The 26,109-nt window shown below is 45.8% G+C and overlaps 1 protein-coding gene across 7 annotated transcripts in view; it reads left to right on the plus strand.

Annotated features, from left to right (window-relative positions):
* The first annotated feature begins 1 nt into the window (after position 1).
* Positions 2–26,109, plus strand: part of TEX14 (testis expressed 14, intercellular bridge forming factor) — a 152,911-nt gene continuing 126,803 nt past the window's right edge. Inside the window, exons 1-3 of one of the 7 annotated variants that reach the window (XM_084803249.1) lie at positions 2–132; positions 1,795–1,915; positions 16,806–16,942. The gene's annotated coding sequence lies outside the window, so the exon portion shown is untranslated. Of the gene's footprint in view, positions 188–730; positions 956–983; positions 1,189–1,794; positions 1,916–16,805; positions 16,943–26,109 lie in introns of those variants that run through there. The other 6 variants (XM_084803247.1, XM_084803245.1, XM_084803243.1 and 3 more) reach the window with 6 other exon arrangements.

Below are 26,109 nucleotides of genomic sequence, written 5' to 3' on the forward strand. Positions count from 1 at the left end.
AGCGGAAGGGGCGGGGCGGAGCTGGCGCGGCCTGGCTGCTGAGGAAATCCCGCAAGGGTTTACGCTTCGCGCTCTTCCCCCCCCCCCCCCGTGTGATTATCGACGTCACGTTTCGGGGTTCCCTGACCGAGGGTATACAGACTTACTGTAAAAACCCACACAAACCAAGGCTGGAGACGCGAGGATGGTAACCAGGCCCAGCGGCCTCCACACGCCATATCTCCTCACCTCTCTGCGGCCTGTGTCATGGGTCCCTCAAGAGTCTTTAAGAGGAATCAACTCCCTGGTGGAAATAGTAATAGAAGCGGCAAGAGAAAACCGATCAGTTGCCAGTTTCTTTTTTCTTTCTTTTGTTTGTTTTGTTTTTTGGGGAGACAGGGTTTGTCTGTGTAGCCTTGGCTGTCCTGGACTCGCTGTGTAGAGCAGGCTGGCCTCGAACTCACAGAGATCCCCCTGCCTCAGCCTCCCAAGTGCTGGCTCAGTTGCCAGGTTCTTGCTGTGAAAAATTGAGAGAACTGTTGGGGAAGAGTTAGTGTGCGCCCCTGCACAGGATGGAGTCCCTTCGCTCTTCCTAGCTGCCCCCCTTGCTTGCCCCGCCTTCTTTTTCCCACCCTCACAAGGGATTATGGGCCAGGCCCCCACCCCTGTGTGTCTGTGTGAGGAGGTGGGGGAGGCCGTTAGTGAGGCGCCGTTAGTGCCCCCGCACGCACGCACCCACGCACGCCCCGATGCACGCACGGCTTCCGGTGGGAGGACCTGGGCCCTCAGTCCGGAGCATGGCGGTTTCCGAGAGCTTTAATGTCCTCCCTGCCAGCGTGTGGAATAGCTGGAAAAGTAAGAAACCATGCCCTTGTCATCTCCTTGTCGTCGTCGTCGTCGTCGTCTAGCGTGGGCCTCTAGTGTCCTAAGAGGGAGGGCCTGGACTCCTTTAGGAGAATTGGCAAGGCAAGCGGAAGTGAGCGCTTCCACAACAGAACTAGGGGAGATTGGCAGTTTGGAGGGGGATTTCTGAGGTCCTTTGCCTAAGAGGTAATGAAGTGTCGTGGGAGCCGGAGGTGGTGGCGCACGCCTTTAATCCCAGCGTTTGGGAGGCAGAGGCAGGTGGATCACTGTGAGTTCGAGACCACCCTGGTCTACGAAGAGAGTCCAGGACAGCCAAGGCTACACAGAGAGACCCTGTGGGGTCAGGTAGGGAATCGGCCAATCAGTCTTTTTGAGTACTAAGGAAGGAAGCAACATGTTGAGCAGTGTAGTGAATGGCACACATCTTAAATGTCGTAGATGGGGCTGGAGAGATGGCTCAGAGGTTAAGGGAGCAAGGTCTGTTCTTCCAAAGGTCCTGAGTTCAATTCCCAGCAACCACATGGTGGTTCAAAACCATCTATAATGAGATCTGGTACCCATTTCTGGCCTGCAGTGTACACACAGGCAGTGTACTGTATACATAATAAATAAATCTTTAAAGCCAGCCAGTGGTGGCCCACATCTTGAAATCAGCACTCAGGAGGCAGAGGCATGCGGATCTCTGACTTCCAGGACAGCCAAGGCTATATACATAGAACCCTGTGTTTAAAAACCAATAATAATAATAATAATAATAATAATAATAATAATAATAATAATAATAATAAGTAATTAAATAATAAAAGTAGCAATACATCTTCAGTGTGGTCAAATGCAGTGGATTTGCTTTTTAAAATTTTATCTTGGAGAATTAGGAAACTAGTTGACTGTGTACTTGGGCAATCACATGCTGTTAACATATACCGTCTAACATAATTTTCTCTGGACAAGGTGGCACTGGCTATTGACCCAGCTACTCAAGATGTGGAGACAGGATCAGAAGTTTAAGGCTCGCCTTGGCACACAGAGAGAACACAAGTCCAGTTCGCCAGTTCAAATCTAACCTAAAAAGGTAGGAAGAGGGCTAGGGGTGTGTGTCAGTTGTAGAGTGCTTGCCTTGAATATGGGAATCTAGATTCAGTTTCCAATACTAGAAAACAACACAGAGACACACCCCAAACCACTCTGTGTATTTGTGTTTTTCATCGTTCTCTGGTGACATTTTCAACATAACCTCTCAGTCCATGGCTGTCATCCTGCTTTCAGTTGAGTCAGGCTTTTATGAATAGATCTTTTGTGCAAATGGGATAGTTCGCTTAGATGGTGTTCTCAAGATTAATCCATGTTGTAGCATCAATCAGAATATTTATTTTGTACATTTAATGTGTGTGACCATGAGAGAGACAGAGACAGAAATGTCAAGCACAAATGATCACGTATGTGTGCTGCAGGAACAATTTGCAGTAATCTGTCCTCCAGCATAAGGGTCCCAGAAATCCAATTTGGGTAGGTCTTTAGGCTTGACTGCAAAACCTGCTAATTCATCTGTCCAGCCCTTTAAGTCTGTGTTATTGCTGTTTTGTTGTTTTAATTAGAGCTGGAGAGAGAGTTGGGTAGGTAAAGTATGTCATACAAGCATGAAGACTTAAGCTCAGATCTCTACAATGCTTGCAAATCGAGCATAGTAACACTTCTATAATCCTAGTGAGACGTGAGGCAGAGACAGGAAACAACTTGGAAGCTTGGGCCAACTTGCTTGGCACGTGCAGGGGTGTCTTTGTTAGGGTTGCTATTGCTGTGGTGAAACACTACTACCAAAAGTGTGTTGGGGAGGAAAGAGTTTATTTGGTTTACCTTCCACCTCACAGCTCATCATCAAAGGAAGGACAGGAACTCAACAGGGCAGGAAGCTGGAGACAGAAACTGATGCAGAGGCCAGAGAGGAGTGTTGCTTCCTGGCTTGCTCAGCCTGTTTTCTTACAGACCACAGAACCACCAGCCCAGGGTTGGCACCTCCCACAATGGGCTGGGCCCTCCTCCATCAATCGCTAATTAGGGAAATGCCCTCCAGGCTTACTTACACTTCAGTCTTTGTTTGTTTTTTGTTTTTGTTGTTGTTTTTTGAGATAGGGTTTCTCTGTGTAACAGCCCTGACTGTCCTGGAACCCACTCTGTAGACCAGGCAGGCCTTGAACACACAGAGATCCACCTGCCTCTGGCTCCCCAGTGCTTAGATTTCAGGCATGTGCCACCACGGCTTTTCTCTGAATCTTACTTTGAGCTTCATCCATTTGCCTACAAAGGATGAGTTTATGATTTTTCAAAACAGGGTCTCTTGTGGCCCAAACCAACCTTAAACTCACTATACACATGAGAGTAAGATAGCAAGATAGCTACTAATCCTCCTGCCTTGATCTCTCAAATGCTGAAAGTACATTAGTGTAGGGCATGGTGATGCTTGCTTTTAATCCTGGGTGGGGGGTGGACAGGGCCTGTTCTACATAGTGCCTTCCAGGACAGTGAGGGCTACATAGATACTGTCTCAAAAAAGAAAGAAAGAAAGGAAGGAAGGAAGGAAGGAAGAAGGATGTAATCCCAGCACTCAGGAAGGCAGAGGCAAGCAGGTCTTGGTGAATTCAAAGCCAGCCAGGTCTACTGAGTAAGTTCCAGGATACCCAAGGCTACACAGAGAAACCCTGTCTGAAAAAAACAAAAAACAACAACAAACCGAAAAAGAAAACAACAACAACAACAAACAATCTGAAGAGGGCCAAGTATGGTGTTTTGCACCTTTAATCTAAGCTCTAGAGAGGCAGGAGGTAGCCCGATGAGGTCTATAGCAAGTTCTAGGCCAGCCAGGACTACATAGTGAGATTGAATCTCAAAATAAACAAAAAAACAGAAAGGGGCTGAGAGATGCTCAGTGGATAATAGGAGACTGCTTCCAGCCTGGATGACCTTTGACCCCTTAGGCCCCCATGGTGAAAAGAGAGGACTGACTCCTGAAAGTTGTCCTCTGACCTCCATTTAAGTCTTCCTTTTCAGAAAATAAATACATAAAATGTAATTGCAAAAGAAATCTTACAAGTGCTGGGAATTCAAAGGCTCACACATGCTAAACAAGTGGTTTACACCTATGGTTCATGTACTCAAATTTGAGACATAGTCTCCTGTGTTTCCCAAGCTGGCCGAAACATAGGTAATCTTCTTGCATCTGCTCTGGAGCCCTGGGCTTACAGGTGTGCGTCACCATGTCTAACTCACTGCTGTGTGGATGTTGTGGACAGTTGGATGGCTGGTTTGAGACAGGCTCTCTGTAGCCTAGGCCACCATAACTTACTATGCAGTGCAAACGGGCCTCAAACTTGAGGCCATCCTCATACTTGGGCCTCCTGAGTGTTGGAATTACAGGTGTCAGATACCATGCCTGGCTTAGCAAGGCCACCTCTTTGTCCTAAGGCAGGTTGTATAGAGAAGTTGGCCAGTCGTGGTGAAATCTTGTGAAAAACTGTAACTGGGCCTTGTGAAGGCTATGGACCTGTAGGGACTCCATGTTGTTAGTTTAAGAAGATATTAATAGAGGGCAAGCTCAGTGAAGGCATTTGCTGCCAAGTCCTACGGCCCTGAGTTCTATGCCTAGGATTACAGAGCAAGTCTTTAAAACACACAAATAAATCAAACCTGTGAAAGTCTGTTCTCTCTACACTGTAGGTCCCTGGAATTAAACCCCATTTTGTAGCCAGGCGTGGTGGCACACGCCTTTAATCCCAGCACTCGGGAGGCAGAGGCAGGAGGATCGCTGTGAGTTCGAGGCCAGCCTGGTCTACAAAGTGAGTCCAGGACAGCCAAGACTACACAGAGGAAACTCTGTCTCGAAAAAACAAAAAAAAAAAAAATTAAAAATTTAAAAACCATTTTGTCAGGCCTGGAAGCAAGCACCCTTACTGGTTATGAGCCATCAACCTGAGCACTTTAATGATTTATCTGGCAAAGTAAGACAGTCCACCAATAATGTGCTTTGAAGGAAAACCTTTCTGTACTCATTTTTCATATCTGTAAAGATGGGGATGATATTAACTACCTCAAAGAGAGGCAGCAAGGATGGCAAAGTTTATTGTTACATGAAAAAGAACGATCCCTGTCGGCTAATATCATAGCAGCTGTTCTTGTTACGCTTAATGTTGATTCACACCAAAAGCTATGCATCCGATTCCTGTGTTTATGGGAAAAAAATGCAGTGTTCTAGGAGGCTGCAACAGAAAAGACACAGCAAACTACCACCTAGTAAGAGGTTCTTTAGTGTTCTCGGCTGACAGGGAGGCCGACTTCCGAGTGCCGGAAGTGAGTCATTATGGAGGCGGTGCTATGTAGATAGAGAATTCCGGAGCAAACTGGGAAAAGCTGCTGCTTCCAAACAGTTGTGATTTTTGGAAAATTCCAGGGCCACCAATGCTCCTAAGTGTTTCTGAGTGTGGAAAGTGACAGTGTATAAGGATAGAGCGCTTTTTAGTGACGGCTTAAGTTTTCACCGCGAGTAAGAAATGGTCCGTGGACCTTGCTGTTCAGGGACCGTGAGGCCTGCAGCTCATACTTACCTGGCAGGGGAGATACCATGATCACGAAGGTGGTTTTCCCAGGGCGAGGCTTATCCATTGCACTCCGGATGTGCTGACCCCTGCGATTTCCCCAAATGCGGGAAACTCGACTGCATAATTTGTGGTAGTGGGGGACTGCGTTCGCGCTCTCCCCTGATCTTTCCGTGGTCTAAAGGAAGTTTCTGTCTAGGTGCAAAGTAACTGTGATTCTGTGCTGTACTTGTTTTCTGTATGCTGCACTGCATGTAGATCAATATTTAAGGTGTCTCCAAATGTGCAGGTTTTTAATCCCTGCATTTGGGAGGCAGAGGTAGATCGCTGTGAGTTCTAAGCCCCCCTACAATTAAGCTGAGTATCATTTTCAATAAATTGTCCAAACAAGTCTTTTCTAAACCTTTGGAAGGCAGAGGCAGGGAGACCCCTGCGTAGTCCTTGCAGTGGCTTTTGTTATTTTGTTGTATCGCAGAGACAAGGACCGGCAGTTATTGTAGAACAGTTGCCTAGTGTGATCAAGTTACTGGGTTCAAACAAGCACTGAAAAAAAAACGTAAATAGATGAGGTGTTTGTTTTTGTTTTAGTTTGTTCAAGACAGGGTTTCTCTGTGTAACAGTCCTGGCTGTCCTGGACTGACTTTGTAGAGCAGGCTGGCCTCGAACTCAAAGAGATCCTCCTGAATCTGCCTCTTTCCAGGGTAGGAAGAAGAGGAGGGAGGGGTCAGTTTTGTTTCTTTGTGCCCTCAAGCTCCTAAGTGTGATAACATTAGTGTGGTCTTTGAAAACTGACCAAGGGAGTATATCATGCAAGGGACATAAAGCCTAACCAGGGGGAACAGGATTAAGGGCCCAGTCAGGCTGGTGAGGAGAGGGGTTGCCATGGAGACCAGTTGAAAAGACTCCAACCAGTTTAATCATTGATCTTGTCCGGTTCCCTCTGCAAGAGATTCTCCTTCATTCTGGAGAGGTCCCTAACAACCACTGATTGGTTAGTATAGAAATAATAATTTCTTAAGAGCCATATATTATCTTTTTGTTTAGCACAAAGCAGGTTATGTGTCCTATCATATTGTAGAACTATTTTAGTTAAGTCTGGGCTCATTTTTGGTATGTCAGTTGGCATTATAGATAGCCATTTGTCCCTTATGCCAGGGAGCTTTTTGACTTAGCATTTCAGCTGTGTTTGGTGAGACAATGGATGAAGTATTCTGTAATTGCTTCCAGCTGACATTAGGGAGTTGTTGTGGGGCTGGGGCGGGAAGGCTGCTCAAAGGCTGGGCAATGGGGCACTTATCAGAAGCATGTGATTAGCCAATCCTGCTGAAAGACAGGGTGCAATCACATTGCTGGACTGGTTTACATCAGCTTTCAGGAAGTCCAGAGCTCAGCGTTTTGCAGGCCACAGGTGATCCCTGGATGGAGTCTGTCAGCCTAGTGAAAATCTGCTGAGACATACAGACTAGGGATAGAATTAAAATTTCCCAGTAGTGCCAGGTGTGGTGGCACAAGCCTTTAATCCTAGAACTCGGGAGGCAGATGCAGGCAGATCGCTGTGAGTTCAAGGCCAGCCTGGTCTACAAAAGGAGTCCAGGGCAGCCAAGGCTTCACAGAGAAACCCTGTCTTGAAAAAACAAAACAACAACAAAAATTCCCAGTAGTTGGTGAAAAAAATCCCAAGATTTTCCACTGGGCTAAGTTTAAACATTTTTTGAAAGATTTATTTATTTATACAGTATTCTGCCTGCATGTGTGCCTGCATGCCAGAAGAAGGCAGCAGATCTTAGTATAGATGGTTGTGAGCCACCATGTGGTTGCTGGAGATTGAACTCAGGACCTTTAGAAGAAGAGACAGAGCTCTTAACCTCTGAGCCATCTTCCCAGCCCCTAAATTTAAACATTTTTTAAAGCTTTAAAAAAAGAATCCAGTTCTTAATTTTCTATAAAACTAAAATTCTTTCTTAAAAGAAGTTTAAAATCTCTCAGTTGTGTGTGTTTACAATATCACAGTACCTTTTTTATTGCTGAAGACACAGCATACGCATAAGTTTTAGAAGACAAAACCAAAGTTATAACTGTGTAAACAATTTGGTGTCTCTAAAATCAGTAAGTGGATTACTTTGATGTTATAAAGTTTGGCTGCCAGCAAGAAAAGTTCTTGTATATGAGTGCACAGAGGTGCAGCTTTAATAACTCATTAATGAAGCATAGTTTTAAATTTAAAGTAATTAATTAATTTTTAGTTTTTTGAGACAGGGTTTCTCTGTGTAGCCTTGGCTGCCCTGGACTCGCTTTGTAGACCATGCTGGCCTCGAACTCACAGCGATCCGCCTGCCTCTGCCTCCCAGGTGCTGGGATTAAAGGTGTGCGCCACCACACCCGGCACTTACATTTCTTAGGAGACAGGGTTTCTCTGTTGCACAGAACCCTGGCTGTCCTGGATTCTCTTTGTAGACCAGGCTAGCCTTGAACTCAGAGATCTGCCTACCTCTGGCTCCCAGAGTGCTGAGGTCACAAGTGTGCACCACCACACCCTGACTAATAAACCTTTTTGAAAAGACAGAACAGTAATTATATAAAATGTATCCCAATTGCTGGGCTCAGTGGCACATGCCTGTAATCCCAGCACTCAGGAGGCAAGGCAGATGGATGTCTGAGATCTAAGCAAGTCCAGTACAGCCAGGGCTACACAGAGAAACCCTGTCTCAAAAACCAAACAAATAAACAAAACATGTCTTTGGAGACTTGTTTCTTTGGTTGGCTCATGCCATTTGTTGCTGTCCAGCATGCCTCCGACCCTGAGTTCTGAGTTTTAAGTTTATGTTATAGATATTAAATATTTTTAATCATACCCAATAATTTATAAGCCAATCTATAACTAAGATATACAGAGCATAGTAAATTCATACATTTAAGACGAGTCAGAAACAAACATGTAGTGACCGCATACATTTATTTTAAAAATATATATATGACAGACTGAACTTGCTTTATTTACTCCGGCTGTAATTTCAAGGGAGAAACACCTTGCTACCTGCTGAATCCAGCTCTCATGCCCACAGAGGATTTGTAGCAGGACTAGCCATCAGCTTCCTTACTGGAGAAGCTGAGAAGCAGCTAGTGCCCTTTTAAGAGCAGCTTATACAGACCAGACAGCCCCCTGCTTGCTATCACCTTGATCCAGGTGAGGGAGGGGGTGGGGAGGGGCTCTTCAGCAGTGCTGGGCTCTTACCCTACAGGCGCAGGGTTCCAGGAGCAGTGCCAGTTTATCAGTTTTTGCTGTTCCAGTTCAGCTGCTTTTTTCCTGAAAAAATCCCAGAAATGAGTTAAAACTAAGTCACAGGGTGAACGGCCAGCAGATGAAGTTTGGCCTTTTCCTCCAAATACGAAACAGAGCAACAATCAAGCAACTAAACAAAACTACAGACAGACTGACAGACCAGGACAGACTGGCAAGCTAAGGACGGGGAAGAGAACCAGATGTCCGATCAGTGGGACCCCAGATGTTCCACCAAAGGGACTCAGATGTCCCACCATCAGGACCCAGAACCAGAACTAGGTGTTCCCCCAGTGGGAACCAGAGAGGAATCAGGACGTCTCCCAATGTGTTCTGACCCTAGGAGCAACGCTGCATTCGTTTCCTTCTTTGTTGGGTCACAGGCAGGTGCAGTAAGAAAGCAGCCCTTCCTCCAGAGGGTTTGGACTTCAGAGTGAAGTCTCCTGAACGTGGATGATTACAAACGAGGACCTGAGTTGAGGGACTGGATTCCTGGACAGTGCACCAAGTGTTGCGGGGTCCACTTAAACCCAGCATTACTTAAACATCAGGTCAATACAGATGGCAAAAATCAGGGCCTCAAAACAGACACGGGAGCTGAACTGGGACCTTGAAGGGAAGTTGTCCAGCATATTTACAGGATAAAACCATAAAGAGAGGAGGATCGGGGTGGGCTGCAGCATTGCCCAGTCCTACTTGACATAAGGGGTTGTACAAGGGAGTTTCCATCAGTCAGTTGTCCTTGAGATGTCTGGACTCTGACAACTGTGTCATTATAAGTTGTCCCTGAGATGCCTGCTCTCAGACAAGTGTCTCCTTACAACAGAAGCTGTTCAGCTGTTGGGAAGTCACCAGCTCCCCTGGTGCCTGGGACCTTGAACCTCATTTCTCCCTATGATTAAATGGAGTCTGAAAATGAAATGGTGGTACTTAGAATAAGTTTCTTTTGCTTGGTTCCAACACCTGGAATTGAACCCTGGTCTTCTACAAGACCAACAGGTGCTCTTAGCCACTAAGCCATCTCTTCAGCCCCACGCTCTCTAACTTGTGCTGTATTATAATGAAGCTGTGTGTAAGGACTGTACAGCTGTGGTTCAGACATTGGGACGGTAGAAGCAGAAGGCTCATGCATTCCTAGTCATCCTCATCCACATAGCAAGTTCTAGACCTGATTGAGTGGGGTCATCTCTCAGCACAGTGAGTATAATATAGACTTAAGTGTGTATAACATACAGTAATGTTTCCACAAATTTAGGGTTCAGTGGGTGACCCTGATACATTCATATTACCACCTGTTGTTTCCCATGTGGACCAGTTACATCTTATTTTACCCAGATCTAGTTTCCCTTTTGCAGATTCTCAGACAGCATGGTCATTTCTAGTGTGTAACACATGGATTGACCTCACTGTCCAAATACTTAAAAAAAAAAAAAAGTGCTGCGGAGTGGTGGTACAGGCTTTTAATCCCAGCACTCAGAAGGCACAGGCAGGTGGGCCTGAGTCTGGGGCCAGCCTGGTCTACAGAGCAAGTTCCAGGACAGCCAGGTCTACACAGAGAAACCCTGTCTCAAAACAAAACAAAAAAGTACTGTTACATTCTTGTAGCAGGGTCTCACTTGAAATGATCTATATGAGGTAGTTATTTACAACCACACAGATTAAGTCAATGAAAAAATTTTGTCCAGCCAGGCATAGTGGTGCAGGCTTGTAATCCCAGCACTCTGGGAGGCAGAGGCTGGTGGATCTCTGTGAGTTCAAGGCCGGCCTGGTATACAAGTCCAGACCAGAACAGTTGAGGCTACACAGAGAAACCCTGTCTGGGAAAAAAAAATGAGTCCAAGAGAAGACTCCTGCCTCTGAAAAGCCTCTTGGTGCCCATGCTCAGGGATACGGCATTTTTCTTTTCTTCCTGAGGCAGGGTTTCTCTGTGTGTAGTCCTGGTGTCCTTGAACTCAGAGGCCCACCTGCCTCTGCCTCCATGAGTGCTGGGATGACAGGCTTGTGCTAATGCGCCCAGCTGGATACAGAGTTTTTAAAGACACACCAGGATCACGTCAGTGCTCAGGGGAGGTGGGTTGTATTAGTGAGGGACTTCCATGGTTGGTAATATGTGCTTTCTTTGCAAGGCTTGGTGGCTCCAATCCAGGAAGCTGCCAAGGTGAAGGTGAAGGCTAAGAAATGACCAGACAGCCGGGCGTGGTGGCGCACGCCTTTAATCCCAGCACTCGGGAGGCAGAGGCAGGCGGATCCCTGTGAGTTCGAGGCCAGCCTGGTCTACAAAGTGAGTCCAGGACAGCCAAGGCTACACAGAGAGACCCTGTCTTGAAAAACCAAAAAAAGAAAAAAAGAAAAAAAAAAAAAGAAAAAAGAAATGACCAGACAGACATCAGATGAAGTGAGGACAGGCTGCGTTACCTCAGTCTTTTCATCACTGTGTAGCTAATACTTCATCCACAGAGAAAGGACCATTCTAATCCTTACCTGAAAGTTGTGAGGACTAACCTGAGGGCGGGGGCTGTATTTGTGGTTTTCCCTTGACATTTTCAGTGTTGAAAAACAGGTTACTTGGCCTGGAAAGATAGATGACTCAGAGGTTAAAGGCAATGACCGCACCTCCATAGGTCCTGAGTTCAATTCCCAATAACTACATGATGGCTCACAACCATCTGTAATGTGATGTGATGCCGTCTTCTGGTCTGCAGGTGTACATGCAGGCAGAGCTCTACATGCATGATAAATAATTAAATCTTAAAAAGAAAGAAAAGAAAAACAGGTTACTGTTGACAAGGCCCTCTGAAGTTTTAGGAGTATTATTTATTCCTTTTCAGTTTGACTTGAGAGCATTTACCTTCGGGAAAACATATTCTTTTAATCTCCAAGGGCACTTCAGGATTACAAACTGCCCCATCTGCTTTTATAAAGATAAACTTTTGTGAGCAGTCCGTCGTGGGTGCTGGGAACCAATCTCAGACTTTCTGCCAAGTGTAGCAAAACCAGTCCCACATTACTTAGCACATTACACTGTTTCATACTTTGTAAGAACAAGAGTCGATTTTTGCAGTGGGGCAGCAGCCAGGGGTGGTGGCACACGCCTTAAATTCCAGAACTCAGGAGGCAGAGGCAGGCAGATCGCTGTGAGTTCAAGGCCAGCCTGGTCTACAAAGGGAGTCCAGGACAGCCAAGGCTACACAGAGAAACCTCGTCTCAAAAACCAAAAAGTAAATAAACAAAGAAATAAATCCAGGCAGCATTTTACAAGTACTCAGTCCTCACAGAATTTTGTGCTTGACAAATTTCTTTTCAGTTTTGGGAAGAGAAACGCAGATGTTTAAATGCAGTAGCGATCTTTGTTACCTTATTCAGAGTAGTCCCTGGACAGGTCATAACAAATCAGAGCCGAATCCTTTGTTAATATCAAATGAAAGAAAAACATAAAAAGTAAAACCTCTTCAGGGCTGATAGTAGCGAAGAATGAGTGATTTAAGAGTTAACGCATCGGGAAGAGAAATGCAAAGGAAAAAAAAAACTCAAGACGTCACTACAAGGGGCGGGACTATGCAAATATGCCAAACGAATCCTATTCTACTACTTTTTTTTTTTTCGTATGGGGGTATTTTCAGCAAGTACATGAAAATTTGTATCCTCGTGTAAATAAAAAACTGTGTAGTCCCACCCAGAGGAAATCCAAAAGGACTTGTAATATAATTGACCGTAACTGCAAAATGCGTCGCTGGTCAGGGTGAGGTAGTGGTGCGGCTGCGGCAACTCATACTTACCTGGCAGGGGAGATACCATGATCACGAAGGTGGTTTTCCCAGGGCGAGGCTTATCCATTGCACTCCGGATGTGCTGACCCCTGCGATTTCCCCAAATGCGGGAAACTCGACTGCATAATTTGTGGTAGTGGGGGACTGCGTTCGCGCTCTCCCCTGATTTTCCATGATCTAAAGGAAGATTTTTATTAAGCCAGAAAGACAAGTTCGTTGTGTGACCCTTGTGGTTTAGTCAGGTCTGTAAGTCCTGCAGAGCCGTCTCGGATTGCTCTCACCCCCCCCCCCCAACCTTCTGTCAGAGTATTTCAGTAAATACATCGTTTACCCCTTTAATTTATAATGAAAGTAGGCTGGATTTCTTGTTTCTGGTTATATGGGATATATAGGGAAGTGGGAAAAGAAGTGGCCTCTTGCTGTAGAAGCTGCAGTTTTTATCTTTAAGAGCAATGGTTTTTTTGCTTGCTTGTTTAGGAAGGTGGTGAAGTTGATGCACTAAGACCATCTGCTGATTTTTCTTCCTCAACCTCTTGAATATTACAATTACAGCATAAAGCTGGGTATGGTGGTCCAGTTTTTGGGACACAGAGGCAGGTGGATCTCTATGATTTCGAGGTTAGCCTGCTCTACAGAGTGAGTCCAAGGACTGTCAAAGCTACACAGAGAAATCTTGTCTCAAAAAACAAAACGAAAGCAAACAAAGAAGAATTACAGCATAAACTGCAACACTCTGCTGTTGGGGGCTAGGGTACAGTTTCTTGTAGCTCAGGCTGGTATTGAGCATGTTGTGTAGTTGGTGACCCTCCTGCCTCCAAGCTTGTGACCTTGAGCTCCTGCTCCTACCTCTGCCTCCCAAGTGATAGAAACACAGGAGTGCAACACCCCACTGGTTTGTTTTTGAGACAGGGTGTCATATAACCCAGGTTTGCCTAAGCCTGTATATGTAGCCCAGGTTGGCATCAGCATTTATTTATTTATTTATGCATGCATTTATGATTTATGTTTTGCTGTATGCGTGTCTGTGTGAGGGTGCCAGATCCTCTGGAACTGGAGTTACAGACAGCTGTGATCTGCCATATGGGTGCTGGGAATTGAACCTGGGTCTTCTGGAAGAGCAGTCAGTACTCTTAACCACTGAGCCATTTCTCCAGCCTGGCATCAGCATTCTTGGCTTTTGTTTTGTTCCGTTCTGTTTTGTTTCAAGACAAGGTTTCTCTATGTTGCCTTAGCTATCCTAGACTCTGTAGACCAGGCTGGCCTTGAACTCGAAGCTTGCCTTTGTCTCACAAGTGCTGGGATTAAAGGCATGTGCTACCACGCCTGGCCCTGACATCAACATTCTTTTTTTTTTTTTTTAATGAAGGAGACTTTTTTTTCAAATTTATGTGCATTGGTGTGAGAGTGCCAGATCTTGGAGCTACAGACAGCTGTGAGCTGCCATGTGGGTGCTAGGAGTCGAACCCGGGTCCTCTGGAAGAGCAGACGGTGCTCTTAACCACTGAGCCAACTCTCCAGCCCCGGCATCAACATTCTTAATGCTGTTCCTACCTCATCTTCCCAAATGCTGGGATTATTACATGTGTAAATTGCCATACCCAGTAGAAGTTTATTTCTCAGAGTTCTGGGAGCTAAGCGTCTAGAGGAGCTGCATCTAGTTGGAGGCTTTCTTGCTGCTGCCTTATTCCATGAAAGAAGGAGGACGAGGAAGGGGGACAGAGAGAAGTGGGGTTCTGACCGTTATTTCTAACTACACATGCCACTCTCTTGGTAACAAACCTCTTTGGGCGGGAGGAACCTTTAATCTATTCATAAGTGGTGCCCCTTGACCCAAACACCTCTGTTTTGGAGATCCGGTTTTCAAAAACTGAGACTTCATTTCACCACCAAGGGACTGCATGCAAACATGTCCCCTATGGGGCCGTTCTTCCTCAAACCTCCACATGTTCTCATGCACTCAGTAGCTGCAGAGACCTGACTGGGTGCCAGACACAGTTCCAAGTGTTAGCACCTATTAGCTCATTTAAACCTCCCAGCAACTTCTGCTTATTGTTATCCTCCTTGACAGATGAAGATGTTGAGTATTTTCATCAGTGTTGAATCCTTTCTCTAAGACTTTAATATGGAGAAATGGGTGTCTTTTAGTTTGACAGAGACCTTCCCTCTTTCCCAGGTGGGCCTTTACCTCTGGGGTTAGGGTGCCATAAGCTCTAAGCCACACAAAACAGAATCAGTGGTACCTAGGCTCTTACGTTGTGAATTTGAAGAATGAAATTCATGGACAACAGAAGAACAGATTTAGGGGGAAAAATTGCTGTAGACTCATAGGGGGATCTTGAGGGAAAGTATGCAGAGCTCCTGTGAAGCAGGATCTCCAAATAGGACAGCGCTGACCTTGGAACATAAGGGCTTTTTAAAGGACTCAGGGCAGAAACTAGGGTGAGCAATGGGAGAGCAGGGGAGTTGGCTCAGCTGTGAAATGTCCAGCTGTCTCTTCTGTTTCTGGCCTGTCTTCATGTACAAGTTCCAAGAAGGGTACTCACTTAGGGGGAGAGAGATCAAGAGAAAGCAGACCTCCCTTGTGGTGTGTTTACTTAAGACATTTTCGCTTAACCGTTTCTGGAATTAGGCAAGGACAGAACTGGCCACAAGGCCAGTGCTTTTAGCCAAGGAGAAACTTAGCTTTAGGGATTCTCTGCTCTAAAACTACCTGGCAACTTTCTCTCCTGTTCTTATCAGTTATACAGGGAGTTGACCAAGCCAGGACTAGAATTTGAGAATAAACCATGAACATAACACACTGTTTATATTATTTACACAGCAACGTAACACTTCCTTTTGTATTTTAACCTTTCAGAATTTATATTCTTCTAATTATTTTTCTCATTTTATAGATGGACAGATGGATGGACGGATGGATGGACAGACGGATGGACGGACGGATGAGATGATCATATGTAGCCCAGATTGGCCTCAAATGTGCTGAGTTTCTGATTCTTCTGCCTCCATTCCCAAGAGCTAGGATTATAGGCACACACCACCATCCCTATCTGTTGTGTGATACTGTTCCTGGGAGACGTGAGCAGATGTCTAATCACACTATATAGAGACCTGATGAAAGGCTAGAGCAATGACACCACCAAAGTCTAACTTGATGGACCATTGAGGAGCATAGATGACTCAGACGGCTGCACCAGAAAAGTCCACCCCTTTATGTCTGATCCTCATAAAAGCAGGAACCCTGGCGCTCTCTCTACAACTTGAATGCAGCTGGACAGGTGGGAGAGTCTCCTCTGTATTAGCTCTTGCTGCTTATGTAACCTTGGGAAGGAGTTAGACTCCCGGCGACTTTAACTCATCGGTGGCTAGACTCTGGTAGTGTCATTACTCTGTCTTTTATTAGTTCTCTATACAGTGTGAGAAGACATTCGCTTTATATATTTGGTGAGTTTCCTGAAATTTTTAAGTTGTTTACTTTCTGAGTCTTTTTGCTTGTTTGTGTTTTGAGACAGGGTTTCTCTGTATAATAGCCCTGGCTGTCCTGGAACTCTCTTTGTAGATCAGGCTGGCCTCAAACTCAGAGATCTGCCTGCCTCTGCCTTCTAGGGTGCTGGCATGAACTTTTGAAACCTCAATGGCCACACCCAGTGACACATGAACTTCCTCCAACAAGGACACACGTTCTGATCTTTTAAAACAGTTCCATTCTCAAGTGATTACGCAGTCAAATACATGAGCCTATGGGAGAGCATTTTTATTCAAACAACCATAGAAGTATAAGAAAAAAAAATCCCGGGTATGGTGGAACACGCCTTTAATCCCAGCACTTGAGAGGCAGAGGCAGGTGGATCTCTGTGAGTTCGAGCCAGCCTGGTCTACAGAGTAAGTCCAGAACAGCCGGTGCTACACAAAGAAAGTCGGCTTCGGAAAACAGAACAAACACAAACAAACGAACAAACAAACAAAGACACACCCCAGGAGCTCATGCAGGGAGGAGTCTGAGAGCATTTCTTGTAGTTGAGAGTAGGATGGGAGAGGGGATGGCCTCAGCAGACTTAGAAACCACTTTTCCGGATAAACTGTGTTTTGAAACAGCAGGGAAGGAATTTAATCCAGTCACCCGTTTTTACAACCTCAGAGTTCCTGGGTGTGTGGTGGGGGTTGCCTGCTTTCAGAGAAGTCCATGGATGGCAGATTTCCAAAAGCCTTGGGTTTGTTTTAGGGTTGTGGTTTTGAGGGGATCTTTCTTCAGGAGAGAGGAAAGAGAAAGATCTTCTTTGCGTTTGTGAAGTCGTATTAGAACAATGTGTTGTTTGTTCCCTTTTGAAACAGAATGTCTCGGGCTGTTCATTTTCCAATGCCTTGTCCAGTGCAGCTTGGAACCTTAACAGACGACTCCTTGGAAGCTCAGCTTCATGAGTATGCCAAACAAGGGAACCATGTGAAAGTGAAGAAACTCCTTAAGAAAGGTGCGTATAGTGTTAAGACGGCAGATGCAACATCACCCTTATTTCTGCACATTGTTTGGTAAAGACAGTGCCAAGGCTGGGTTTGTGACCTGCCTGTGGTGGGTGCTGGGATCCAGGCCTCTGATAGAGCAGTGAGCACGCTTACCATCTCCTCTGCCCCTGCAGCATTTATGGAGACGGTTCTCACTCTGTTTCCCTGACTGGTATGGAACTTGCTGTGTAGCCTAGTCTGTCCTCATACTTACAGCGAACCCTGTCTCAGAGTCGTGAGTGTTAGAAGCATGACCCAACATGCCTAGCAGAGTAAATCTTAGAACATGCTAAAGAGATTTTTCAGATCCATGTGCTTGTTGGGAGCATCTACTCAAAAGAAGATCAAGGTGGGCTGCAGAGACAGCTCAGCGGTTAAGAGCACTGACTGCTCTCCTGGAGGTCCTGAGTTCATTCCAGGAACCACATGGTGGCTGACAACCATCTATAATGTGATCTGATGCCCCCTTCTGGCCTGCAGGTGCACATGCAGGCAGAGCACTGTATACATAATAATAAATAAATAATATTCAAATAATTAAAAATACAAAAGAGGACAACCAAGGTATAGCATGTGAACTGAGGGAGCCTCTCAAAAGGTGGAAAGTAAGATGGTCATGGTAGTGCAGACCTTTAATCCCAGCAGTTGAAAGGCAGAGAAAAAAAAAAAAGGCAGAGGGATCTCTCTGTGAAGCCAGCTTGCTCTACAGAGGGAGTTTTAGGTGCGCAAGAGTGGCATGGTGAAAAACGAAAAGCATACAGAACAAAAAGGAAGAACAGAGAATGGAAAAGTTAAGTATTTAAGGGCCATGACCAGAGAGACCAGGGTTTGTATGGCAGCAAGTCTTCAAGTATAAACTACATAGGAGGAGACAAAGGTATGGTGAACATTTTCACGGGACACTGTCAACATCTGCACATGAACCAGAGGAAGGTTTTGCTGTTGTGAAAAGATGGGTTACTAAGCCAGGCATGGTGGCGCGTGCCTTTAATCCCAGCATTTGGGAGGCAGAGGCAGGCAGATGGATGTGAGTTTGAAGCCAGCTTGGTGTACAAAGTGAGTCCCAGACAGCCAAGGCTACAGAAACCCTGTCTTGGAAAAACAACAACAACAAAAAGAGTTACTAATATCTATTATTAAACCATATAATTATTATCGTGGTTATTATTAACTTGCTACCATATCAATAAGAGACACAGATACTTGATAGAATTTTAAATATTTATTAATTTATTATTATGTATACAGTGTTCTGCCTGCATGTACACCTGTAGGCCAGAAAAGGGCATCAGATCACATTACAGATGGTTGTGAGCCACCATGTGGGTGCTGGGGATTGAAGTCAGGACCATTTGGAAGAGCAGTCAGTGCTCTTAACCTCTAAGCCATTTCTCCAGCCCCATCCCCTTTTAAAAAAATATTTATTTATTATGTATGCAGTGTTTTTCCTACATGTATGCGCACAGGCCAGGAGAGGGCACCAGATCTCATTATAGATGGTTGTGAGCCACCATGTAGTTGCTGAGAATTGAACTCAGGACCATTGGAAGAGACACCAGTGCTCTTAACCTCTGAGCCATCTCTCCAGCCCCAGTACCACTTCCTTCTGCTCCTGTCTCTCCTTTCCTGGACCCATGTACGCTCCCCACCCTCTAGCCTTGGCCACTCCTACCTCATTGTTGCCCCGCCCAGGTGTATAGGCATTTTATTGTCAAACAGATTATTTGCAGGCAAAGTTACGCAGCAACATTTGGATTTTGTGATAGTCCGCTCGAAAGACAGGAAGCAGACCTTGGGGAGCAAAATAATTACTAATCAAATACAAAGCACTAGACCATGCCATTACATTTTGTCCTTTCTCTTTCCCCAGGAGCCACAGTGCTTCTTTTTAAACTTTATTTTATTTTATTAGTTTGTTTATATTACATCTCAATGGTTATCCCATCCCTTGTATCCTCCCATTTCTCCCTCCCTCCCATTTCCCCTTACTCCCCTCCCCTATGACTGTGACTGAGGGGGACCTCCTCCCCCTGTTTATGGCACAGTGGTTCTTGACATGGGCACATCCATGTCTGTCAACAGCACACGTTCATTCAGGACTTCATTCACGCAGAGCTTTCCTCACTTAGAGCTGTCCGTACTCCCCAGCAGTAAGACATTGCTTTTGTACCAATCAGAAATAGAAACCAATGTTTTCCCACTATTGCCTGAGAGATGAATAGGGACAATGCATCATCTGTAAGAAAGGGAAATAGCTCTTCTACTGGTAAAATGATAAACTGGGATGACAGGTTAAAATACTGATCAGCAGGTGTGTATCCAGTAATGGTGCTAGTTATTATCATGTGGCCGGAGGATTGTTTGTCTTTTTCTCTTTTTTCTTTCAGGGTAGAGAAATATGGTGTCTCTAAACGTTGATTTGTGGGTGTTTGATCTTTTCAGACAAGATTTCATGTAGCTGCAGCTGGCCTCAAAATTCTAAGACAGCCTTCAACTTCTCGATCTCTTTCCTTCACCTTTCAAGTGTTAGGAGTGAGCCACCATGCCATTCCCGCACAGAATTTATGAAATAGTGTGCAGCCCTTGAATTGCCATTTCCCTTACGTGCTTCTTCACGAAAGGCTCTGGCTTGGGCCAGAAGTCCAAACTCCCCCAGCGTTTCTGGCCCTGGGGCGGCAGCATAGGGCTGAGGCAGGGGCGGCTCGCACCGTGAGGGAAGGCGCGGTCGCCCCCACCCGGCCGCTGGTGGCCTCGAGTGACAGGCGACCGGAAGCGGGCGGGACGGGCGGGCCCTGGCAGCGGATTGGCTGTTCAGCGGCCGTATGCTAATCGTGGAGCCTGTCTGCCTGGTGTTGGGAAACTGTAGCGACTCCAAAGGAATGCCCCTTGGGCTGGTTAGCGAGTGGGCTCGCGAGGGACCACGGCCCGGTGCGCGCCGACGTGGTGTGCAGTAGCCGCGGCGGGACGGCGATCGCGGAGGCGGTGTCGGAAGTGGCCGTGAGGAAGATGTGGTGTCGCTTGGTGGAGAGCGGCTGGCGCGGGGCAGTGGGGTTAAGACTATACTTTCAGGGATCATTTCTATAGTTTGTTACTAGAGAAGTTTCTCTGACTGTGTAGAGCACCCGAGACCACGAGGACGAGACGTAGTATTCCCTCCTGAGCGTGAAGCCGGCTCTAGGTGCTGCTTTCTGCAGCTGCCTCCTGCCATTGATGATCGTTCTTCTCTCCCTCGGGAGAGTGAGAGGGAGGGAACGCAGTCTGAGTGGACTTCGGCTTACTTAATACGGTGACTAAAATCAGAGCTCTAGGTCTGCTTGTTTAAGCTTATTTACTAATTTGGTACAGGAGTTTTTCTTACTGCCTTTGCTGCTCTATACCTACTGTGAAGGCAAAGGAAGCAGGAGGCTTGTTATAGCTGTCTGCCATTGAATCTTAGGCCACAAGCTTTTTGTCTTTCCTTGTGAAACGTTTGCTTTGCAGCATTTTCACCTGGACAGAAAGGGCAGCAAATCTTAAGTTTAAAATACAGACTTGTTTATGGGATTCTGTGCCTAGACAAATTCCTGCCTCTTTGAATAAGTAGGTTTTTATTTCATTAATATTTTAAGTAAATTACTTGGAAAGCTGATAGTTCACTGACCCATTGGCAGTTTGCACAAGTAAGTGCTGTACTAAGCATGTTCTGGATAAAAAGATTAATAGGTCCAAGCCCCGTAACAATTTTGGTAAAAATTACATGTAAATTGTTCCCCTTATATATTTGAGAGTACAAAGGGTGTTTTAATATTCATTCTCTGTGTAGGAACAGGCCATTCTTGGCATGAATAGATCCGTGTGCTCAGACTATTATATATACATCTGACAAGGCCTTGCCTACTTCTTTTCATTAGCTGATGTTTGCAAATTAATTGTTTGCATCATGACATTGCTATACACATAAACTAGGGTTTGAGATTTGGCACAAAGCCGTGACATACCTGAACCCAAGTATGATGGTTCTCGACTGTAATCGTAGCATTTGCAAAGTAGAAGCTGAAGGTTCAGGAGTTCAAAGTCATCCTCACCTACACAGTGAATTCCAGGCCGGCTAACCTTTAAAAAAAATTACCATAAGCTGGTTGGCGATGCATCTCTGCAGTAGAGCACTTGCTTGTCTATCATGGAGAAGAGTGCTGGGTTCAAAGCCTCAGCACTTAAAACAAAAACAACTTTACTGAAAGGCATTTTAAAGTCCCAGCATGAAAGAAGCTGAGGAGAGAGGGTCACTTGAATCCAAGAGTTCAGGACCAGCCTAGGCTATGTAATAAATTATATTTAACCATACATTAAAAAAAAAAAAGTGCTGGCCTGGTGGTCTCCTTGTTATCTCAGCATTGGGAGGTTGAAGCAGGAAAATCAGAAGTTGGAGGCCAACTACATGCTCAGACCCTGTCTCTGAATAAATAGTGGATTCATCTCATCATAGGCGTTTGCCTGGCATTCTCAAGAGTCTTTGCTCTCCATCACCAAGTAGTGTAGTGTCCAGGGCCTGGAAGGAGGATCAGCAATTGAAGCCAGCTTGGCCTATCCCTGAGACCCTGTATCAAATCGAGCAATTAACCTGATGATGTTAAAAAACAAAAGCGAGGGGGCTGGATAGATGGCTCAGTGGTTAAGAGCACTGTCTGCTCTTCCAGAGGACCTGGGTTCAATCCCCAGCAACCACATGGCAGCTCACAACTGGCTGCAACTCCAATTCCAAGGGATCTGACAGCTACATCCAATGCACATAAAATAAAACTAAACAACAATTTCAAAAAACAATAAAAGTGATATGGTCTAATAGTTTAAAACCCTGAGTGTGGTGCCAGCCAGATGGTTCCGTATGAATAAAGGTACTGTGTGCCAAGCTTGGCAACCAGAGTTCATTCCCTGGGTCTCAAATAGGAAGAAGAATGAACTCCTCGCTGTTGTCTCCTGACTGATACAGTATCACTGTTTGTTTTTTCCTCCTTGACAAAACTTTAAGCCAACATTATTCTAAATTGGAAAGTCATCTGCTCTTAAAATTGGGTATACTATATCTACTCTTTATTTATTTTTTTGTTTTTGTTTTTGTTTTTGTTTTTGAGTCAGAGTTTCTCTGTGTAGCCTTGGCTGTCTTGGAGATCTGCCTCTGCCTCTGAGTGCTGGGATTGCAGGAGTGCACCACCACACCCAGCTCCTTTATCTACTCTTATTAAATATAACAGCTGAAATCTTAGCTAGGGTGATTTGGCAGAGAGGGGGCGGAGGAGAGGGAGGGGGAGGGGGAGAGAGAGCGGAAGCGAGGATACAGCTAGTAAAGGAAGGTGTCCAGTTACTCCTATTTGCAGATAATGGTTTTTTTTAAAAGATTATTTATTATTATGTATACAGTGTCCTGCCTGCATGTACACCTGCAGGCCAGAGGAGGGCACCAGATCACATAGAGATGGTTGTGAGCCACCATGTGGTTGCTGGGAATTGAACTCAGGACCTTTGGAAGAGCAGTCGGCGCTCTTAACCACTGAGCCATCTCTCCATCCCCTGCAGATAATGTTATACCCGAAATTCACCAAGAGAAAATACTTGATCTGATAAGCACTTTGAGCACTTTGAGCATATTTCTTGTTATGTAGTTAAACAAGTTGACCTCAAAGTTGGAGTCACTCTACCTCAGCCTCCCTAGTGTAGGGTTATTGACTTGTGGCACCACACTTAGCAGTCAGCAGTTCTTCTCTGTTCCTGGTGATGAACTTGCTGAGAAAGAAATTAGGAAATGGAGGCAGGGTAGAACATACCTGTTATCTCAGTACTGGGGGAATAGAGGCAGATTATCAGTTCTAGGTCATCTTAAACTATCTACCAAGCTGAGGGCTGGAGAGATGGCTCAGAGGTTAAGAGCAATGACTGCTCTTCCAGAGGTCCTGAGTTCAATTCCCAGCAACCACATGGTGGCTCACAACCATCTATATGAGATCTGATGCCCTCTTGTGGCTGTAGGTGTACATGTAGACCACTGTATCAATAATAAATAAATCTTAAAAACAAAACAGAACAACAACAACAACAAAACCATATACCAAGCTGAAGACCGACCAGCCTGGACTATATGAGACCCTGTTTCAAAAATACAATTAAGGAGCCCGGCATGGTGAGGATTGATTTTAGTTGTGTAATTGTATCATCTGATAACAAGTAAGAGAGACCTTCTGGTTGATCTGTGAGAATACTTTCGGAATGATTGGGGGAAGTGGGCGGGTGGAGATCCTCTCCAAGAGTGGACTCCATGCTTCCTGGTGGCCTAGATATAAAGTAGTTTGAGGAAAAAGCAGTGCTGCTTCTGCTCAGTGTGGCTGAGTGCACATACCCTGTTCCTGTTGGTTGTTCCTGCCGTCCCTGGCCATCTGGACACAGCTTCTTTATCTTTTTTCCTTTTTCTTATTTATTTATTTATTTTTTGTTTTTCGAGACAGGGTTTCTCTGTGTTTTCTTGGCTGTCCTGGACTCGATTTGTAGACCAGGCTGCCCTGGAACTCACGGTGATCGGCCTGACTCTGCCTCTCGTGTGGTGGGATTAAAGGCGTGCGCCACCACGCCCGGCTGCTTCTTTATCTTTTCAAATGGACTGGAGACCAGCACCTCTCCAGGATCCTCCAGTCTTAAGCCACAGATTGGGAATGCTGAAGATGTGTAGTCTTGTGCATTGAACAAGTCCTAGTTTCTCAGCCTCTCCACCATACAGATTTACAGCCATACCACGTAGGCTACTCAGACATTTCCTTTGTAACAAGTATTCATTCTGTTTGTTTTGATCATCTACAGAACCGTGATTAACACACAGTCCTAAACAGAAAGAGGAAAGTAGGGTTTTATTTCCAACCATCCTTGAAGGGTAGTCTAGCAGAGAGCAGGCATGACACTGGCACAAGATGAGGGCAGAGACGAGTAGAACAGAGGGCACGGGAATTACCACATCCACTGAGCTGCAGTTGTTGTTGTTGTTGGTTTGTCTTTTAATGCCTTGGAGGAAAGACAACCTCTTGAGGAAAAAAGAAAGGCTGCCAGGAAAACTGGGCATTCATATGTAGAAGAGTTAACTAGCACTCTATCTCATCCTGCAGGAAAATACATTAAAAATGGACCACAGGTCTTAGTACAAGGCCTGAGGCTACTAGAGGGAAAGCTGGGGGTGTTGGCTTGCCCGGAGACTTCCTGTGGTCCCTCCCCCAGCACAGAGGAAAGTGGAGGGTCTTTCCGTTGACAGAGCAGCCTGCAGAGTACGTGAGGTGTTGGGGAGTGGAGAGAGGAAGTGAGGCAATGGTCAGGGCAGTTGAGGAGCTCTGACTCCTAGCAATCAGGCCACATCTGGGGCTCTGGCCCACTAGCAACCAGATGCTTCTTCATTTATACAAGTTTCACAGAAGAAAGACCAATGATTATCCAAGTGGTACAGAGTATGTGTTTGATTTTTCATCACATGTCCAGGGTTACAAGTTTAGTTACAGTTAGAAAATACAAAAGAAACAATTTGTAATATTATTAGCCCTATAAATCTAATTTAAAGAATCTTTTAAAAATGTCTCCTCTGGGCTGGACGGTGGTGGCGCACGCCTTTAATCCCAGCACTTGGGAGGCAGAGGCAGGTGGATCATTGTGAGTTTGAGGCCAGCCTGGTCTACAAAGCGAGTCCAGGGACAGCTAAAGCTACACAGAGAAAGCCTATCCTGGAAAAAAATAAGTCTCCTCCAGAGCAAACCTGTTTAATATATGACAGCCTGATTTTATCAATCTATCTATCTACCTATCTATTATCTATCTGTCTGTCTATCTATCTATCTATTATCGAGACAGGGTCTCTCTGTTTTAATCTTGGCTGTCCTGAACTCACTTTGTAGACCAGGCTGGCCTCGAACTCACAGTGATTCACCTGCCTCTGCCTCCCAAGTGCTGGGATTAAAAGCGTTCACCAGCACACCCGGCACCAAGGTTGAATATTTTTTTTTTAATGTATTTTAAAAAATGGTATTTTAAGTTATGTGCCTTGATGTTTTGCCTGCATATATGTCTGTGTGAGGGTGTCTGATACCCTGGAACGGGAGTTGCAATTGTGAGTTGTCATGTCGGTGCTGGAAATTGAACCGCGTCCTCTTGAAGGCCAGCCAGTGCTCTTAATCCCTGAACAATCTCTCCACCCCAGTTTTTAAAAATTATTTTAAAATGTCATAAATAAACCTAGATTGCATGCAACTAAAATATTAAGAGTTTGAATCTGCAGATTTTGTGTTGCTTTTTTTTTTTTAACCAAGGGTTTGACTTTGTAGTTAACTACATCTGGCCTTACACGTGGGAAAATGCACTTGCCTCAATTTCCCTAGTGCTCCGTTTCATCTGTGTTTCTTTGGTCACAGGACAAAATTGCTCGAACAGTGTGCAGTCCCTGAATTGCCGTTTCCTTTACGTACTTTTTCCAAAACTTCCCTCCTCACGAAAGGCTCTGGCTTGGGCCGCCAGAAGTCTAAACTCCCCCAGCGTTTCTGGCCCTGGGGCGGCAGCATAGGGCTGAGGCAGGGGCGGCTCGCACCGTGAGGGAAGGCGCGGTCGCCCCCACCCGGCCGCTGGTGGCCTCGAGTGACAGGCGACCGGACGCAGGCGGAAGCGGGCGGGACGGACGGGCCCTGGCAGCGGATTCGCTGTTCAGCGACCGTATGCTAATCGTGGAGCCTGTCTGCCTGGTGTTGGGAAACTGTAGCGACTCCAAAGGAATGCCCCTTGGGCTGGTTAGCGAGTGGGCTCGCGAGGGACCACGGCCCGGTGCGCGCCGACGTGGTGTGCAGTAGCCGCGGCGGGACAGCGATCGCGGAGGCGGTGTCGGAAGTGGCCGTGAGGAAGATGTGGTGTCGCTTGGTGGAGAGCGGCTGGCGCGGGGCAGTGGGGTTAAGACTATACTTTCAGGGATCATTTCTATAGTTTGTTACTAGAGAAGTTTCTCTGACTGTGTAGAGCACCCGAGACCACGAGGACGAGACGTAGTGTTCCCTCCTGAGCGTGAAGCCGGCTCTAGGTGCTGCTTTCTGCAGCTGCCTCCAGCCATTGATGATCGTTCTTCTCTCCCTCGGGAGAGTGAGAGGGAGGG

The sequence above is a fragment of the Acomys minous genome (assembly GCF_964271855.1).
Source record: "Acomys minous genome assembly, chromosome: 12".
In the NCBI taxonomy this organism is placed as follows: Eukaryota; Metazoa; Chordata; class Mammalia; order Rodentia; family Muridae; genus Acomys; species Acomys minous.